Consider the following 5,394-nt stretch of genomic DNA (forward strand, 5'->3'; position numbering starts at 1 on the left):
AGCCCTACGGAGATTGTTCTTCACCAACACCGTCACCATGCCGTCGTGCTGCCGGAACTCATCTACTACTTCGCCCCTCTTGCTGGATCGAGAAGGCAAGGACGTCACCGAGCCGAACGTGTGCAGAACTCGGAGGTGCCGTGCTTTCGGTACTTGGATCGGTCGGATCATGAAGACGTACGACTACATCAACCGCATTGATATAACGCTTCGGCAAACGGTCTACGAGGGTACGTAGACAACACTCTCCCCTCTCGTTGCTATGCATCACCATGATCCTGCGTGTGCGTAGGAAATTTTTGAAATTACTACGTTCCCCAACAAATCCAACGGGCCGACCCCAACGGACATGCATTTCTTCCGCTTTTTGTCCGTTTGGGTCGGCAAAATGGACAGCCGCGTTCGCTTTTTGATTTGGGTCCGCATGTGCGCCCAACGGATGGCCTGGCGCATTTTTGCCATGTCCGCCCTGGCATTTCATCAAACATGTAGGAGGCAACGGGGTTGACGGTGGCTAGACGGCCGATGGCTGCAGCGACACAGGCCAGGCGCGGGCGCGAGGCGAGGCCGGCGGCCGGGACAAGCGTCGCCTGCTGGGCACGGCGAGGCGCGGCCTGGACGAGTGTCGCCTGCGGAGACAAGCGCCGGAGGGGAGAGGGACGAGCAAGAGGCGGTGCTCGCGACAGCTGGCCCGGTACGCGACGGCGAGGTGCGCGGCCGCGAGCGACAGGGACAGCAGGACCATGGGCTCCGGCACGGCGCCGCCCTTCCCGTGCGCCGCGGCGCCGCGCGGCAGCACGGCGGCCGCCTTGGCCAGCAAGTACGACACGGACGCCTGCGCCTGGTCGAGCACGGCCGGGAGGAAGGAGCGGTGCTGGGGGTCGGTGTCGGCACGGAGGTGCGCGGAGAGGAGCATGGGCGGGAGGGCGAGGTCGAGGAGCACGACGAGCAGGGGCAGCGCGCAGACGAGCAGCAGCGAGGCGAGCATGGCGACGAGGCAGAAGGCCGTCTTGGCCCACCGCCACGGCCGCGCCCACGCGGGCTCCCGGCCCCATGCTTATGCGCCAGCGCCAGCGACAGCTTCTACTCCTGCAGCAACTCGCCGGGGCTGCAGTAGCTCTCGCCCGTCCACGCCCTGCACGCCCCTCGTGCTGCGCGCCCGCAGCAGCTCACGCCCGCCCGCCCCCCGCAGCATCTCGCGCCCCGGTTGCGCCCCTAGCAGCCCGCGCCCTTCTCTGGCACTGCCCTGGCTCCGGTCCTTCTTCGGCACTATCCCGCGGCATGGTTGGTGGTTTGGAGCAGGGTGGGTGGGTGGGTGGGAGAAGAGAAAGGAAAGGAGGAGAGAGATGGGATGGATGGTTGGATGACATATGGGCCACGCAGCATATGCAGTGGGCAGAAGCGGACGAGAAGAGCAAAGAAAACGTCCGCTTTGTGTCCGCCGCTGATCCAAATGTGTCCTAAATTTGAGATGGAAATGGGTCCGTGCGGACGCAAAATGAAAATGGGTCTCTGCGTTGGGCAGTCGTTTTTGTCCACACAGACTCAAACAGACATGGGCGAACAAAATGGATCGACTCATTGGAATTGCTCTAAGCCACTGGATGGACCGAATGCACTTGGCATACAAGCAGGAGCGCCGTGTCACTGTACTAGTGCCATCATCAATACTGCCAATTGCCAAATATGCTATGCTAGTACTTGTGCCGAGCACTATTGCCGGGTCTTCATTGTATGACCATCATCACCATTTCGATCTGCATGCTCTTGGGTACTTCTTGATTAATCTGTGAGCTAGCAGACGTGCATGATGCAAGTGATCAATTACACATGCATGCACGTTTGATTAGTGACAACTTTTTTTTGCAGGCAAATTGGAGAGCTTTATTCAAATAAAAGCATTGTTGGAACAGTCAGCCAAGAGGCTGGTTACCAAGAAGCTTGGAGTTTCCTCTAGCCAGCTATCCGTAACATCCAGTGCACAAGCACGTTTAGCACATAGATGCGCCGGGAGATTAGCTGATCTACTTACATGACAAATATCAAAGGATGTAAAATAAGTACTGAGCTCTTCTATCTCATCTAATAAGTAGGCCACAACAGAACGAGAATTGTGACAAGAATTCCAGAGTGTCACCAACTCCGAGCAGTTCACTTCCATTAACACATGGGAGAAGCCTTGGAGAGAAGCCAAGAGAACACCATCGCGCAAGGAAAGGCCTTCTGTAATGAGGGGATCAGTGATCCCCGAATAAGGCTTGCACCACGCACCAAGTAGGCCAGAGGGAGAGCCTGCAACTCCTCCCGCACCACCCCGACCGAGCGCCAGGTTCAGCCCGCCATCAGTGTTAATCTTGACAAAACCCTCATCGGGCGGGCGCCATCCAAAGCCAGGCAAAACGTGTGTATCTTTGCATGGAAGATGAAGGAGTGCAATGGCCTCCTTAGTGGCTCGTATGGTAGAAACAGGGTCTCTGCCCTCTTCACCATGCTTGATACGGTTCTTAGAGTGCCAAATGGACCACATGATGGTTGTGATCAGTGCTCGATCATCAGAAGAAAAACTTGGAGCACAAGTGATGTCCCGCGCCCATGAGTCGGGATGAAGGTTGGGAAGCCGTAGTCCAAACCACGCACATGCTTCTTCCCAAAAGCTTTGAGCGTGTGGACATTGTAAAAGTACATGTTTCAAATCCTCATCCATCGTCAGACATACTTTGCATTGACGAGCCTCCGCAATATGGCGATGTTTGAGTGTTGTTTCATCAGGAAGAATCCCACGAAGCACTCTCCACCAGAACACTCTAACTTTTGGTATAACATTCAACTTCCACATGGCTTTCCACAGCTATTCATCACTCGATGAGGTCCCGGTAGCCGTCCCTTCCTCTAGAGCCAAACGCTCGTTATTAGTCACAAGAGAGCGGTACGCCGTTTTCACAGTGTAGTTGCCTGATTTTTCGAATGCCCAAGCAGGGAAATCATTACCTCCACCCGACCGGATAGGAATGTTAAGAATGGCCACAGCATCAGAAGCAATGAAGTTATCTCTGATCAAATCATGTCTCCAAGACCAGCTATCATAATCAATAAGCTCTAAGACTAACTGCATGTTAGTGTTCGGCGGTTGTGAAACGGGTGTCATGCTGATCGTCCCCGAGATCCATTTATCTATCCAAACCGATATAGAACTGCCATCTCCAACACGAGTGATCAAACCCGGTCGTAAGGCTTCCCTTCCTGCTATGATCGCCTTCCAAGTGGCCGAGGCCGACTTGGGTGCAGAGGCATGCATGAAATCTGTGTCGGGGAAGTAGCAACCTTTCAACACTCTTGCACACAGGGAATTTGGATTCGTCAAAAAACGCCAGCCATGCTTACCCAGCATAGCAAGATTGAAGAGATGAGTATCTCTGAATCCCATTCCCCCCTTGCACTTGGGTGTCGCCAATTCTTTCTAGGACACCCAATGCAAAGCCTTCTTGTCAAGAGAATTGCCCCAAAAGTATTTAGCCATGGGTGAAGTTAAGCTCTTGCAAACTTTCTTGGTAAGTAGAAAGGTACTCATAGGATATGTGGGAATAGCTTGAGCTATTGATTTCAACAAAGTGTCGCGCCCCGCACAAGCTAGCAGCCTCTCTGACCATCCCTGGATTTTTTACCGTATCCTTTCGCTGATATGATCAAAAGTCCCACTCGTGATCCGCCCAACAGCTGTGGGTAGACCCAGATACTTTTCACTGAAAGCTTCTACTTGAATGTTCATAGTAGCCTTCAAGACTTGCCGCAGATCTGATGGTGTGTTGGTGCTGAAATATATTGAGCTTTTGTCTCTATTGACACACTGACCCGAAGCTTCACCATAAATTCTGAGAATTTCATTCAAACGGATAGCACTCAAATTGTTTTCATTGATGAAGATGAGGCTGTCATCCGCAAATAAAGATGGGTGACCCACGGAGAACGATAGCTCACCTGCAGCCCCCTGTCAACAACTCCTCCATTGTAGTATTTCAACAATGAGGAAAGGCCTTCAGCACACAATAGAAATAAATATGGTGACACAGGATCACCTTGTCGAAAGCCCCTCGTTGGTGTGAAATATGGTAGTAGCTCTCCATTAACACGAACTGAGAACCGTACAGAGGAGACACACTTCATGATTAGTCTAATGAAGCTAATGCTGAAACCGAGACGTGACAGTATTGCTTCAAGATAATGCCACTCTACACGATCATAAGACTTCATCATATCGAGCTTAACCGCATAAGAAAATTATGCCCCTTCTTCCTTCTTTTCATCGTGTGTATACTTTCATAAGCAACTAGCACATTATCTGTAATAAGGCGTCCTGGGATGAAGGCGCTTTGTTCTTCACTGATGATTAGATCCATCATGTTTCTCAACCGATTTGTAATAGCTTTGGCTGCAATCTTGTACAAGACCGGACACAAAGCAATAGGTCGATACTGTGAGATCAATTGCGGATGGCGTACCTTGGGGATTAGAGTAATAGATGTATCGTTCAGCCCTGCTGGTAACTCACCTCCATTGAGAAAGTCCAGAACTGCCAGCGTCACATCAGCGCCTAGCAAATCCCAATGGCGTTGATAAAACCCTGCAGTAAAGCCATCTACTCCAGGGGCTTTGGAGGGCGCCATATGGAACAACGCCACCCTCACCTCTTCAGCAGTGTAAGGCTTAATGAGATCATCGCTCATGGCCTGGGTTACTTTCACAGGCACATGCGATAAAGTGACTAGCATCCGAGAAACCTTGCGTTAGGTACATATTTTGATAGAATGCTTGCACTTCCAATTTATCCTCCTCTTCAGACTTATAAACCGAGCCATCCGCTCATCGAAGGCACGACATTTTATTGATCCGTTTACGTTGTGCCGCTTGAGCCTGAAAATAGGATGTATTTCGGTCGCCATCACGAAGCCAGGGAACCCTGGAGCGCTGTCGGAGCCACACCTCTTCTTGGTGTAAAGCCTCCTTCAGCTTCTGAACAATACGCTTCTCTTCCTCCGTTGGGCCCGAGCCAATTGACCGGCATCGAATTCGGTCTAGCCTCTTCTGCAGTTGTCGAACCCCAGGGTTCAAGGGTCGCTTGTAATGTTCCCAAGACCGATGCAATCCCTTGAAGCTCTCGCGTACGTTGTATGCCCCGCCATGTATCCTCAACTATGCGGTCGTAATCCACATGAGTCTGCCAAATGTTCTCATACCAAAATTGCTTCTTTGCCCATGACCTACCAGGCATATGCAGTTTTATTTTTGCAACCACAAAGCAATGATCAGACTCCACCGACGGAAGGTGTCTAACTCTGATGTGTTGAAATTGTTGCTTGAACTCTTCGTTCGCAAAAACCCTATCCAGTCTGGCCTTGA

General features: G+C 51.7%; 1 pseudogene; it reads right to left on the bottom strand.

The window, feature by feature from the left end:
• Positions 1–514: 514 nt before the first annotated feature.
• LOC125535279 (uncharacterized) lies at positions 515–4,721 on the bottom strand (annotated as a pseudogene).
• Between the last annotated feature and the right edge of the window lie 673 nt (positions 4,722–5,394).

The sequence above is a fragment of the Triticum urartu genome, chromosome 2A (genome assembly GCF_056163025.1).
Source record: "Triticum urartu cultivar PI428250 chromosome 2A, HENAU_Tu73, whole genome shotgun sequence".
In the NCBI taxonomy this organism is placed as follows: Eukaryota; Viridiplantae; Streptophyta; class Magnoliopsida; order Poales; family Poaceae; genus Triticum; species Triticum urartu.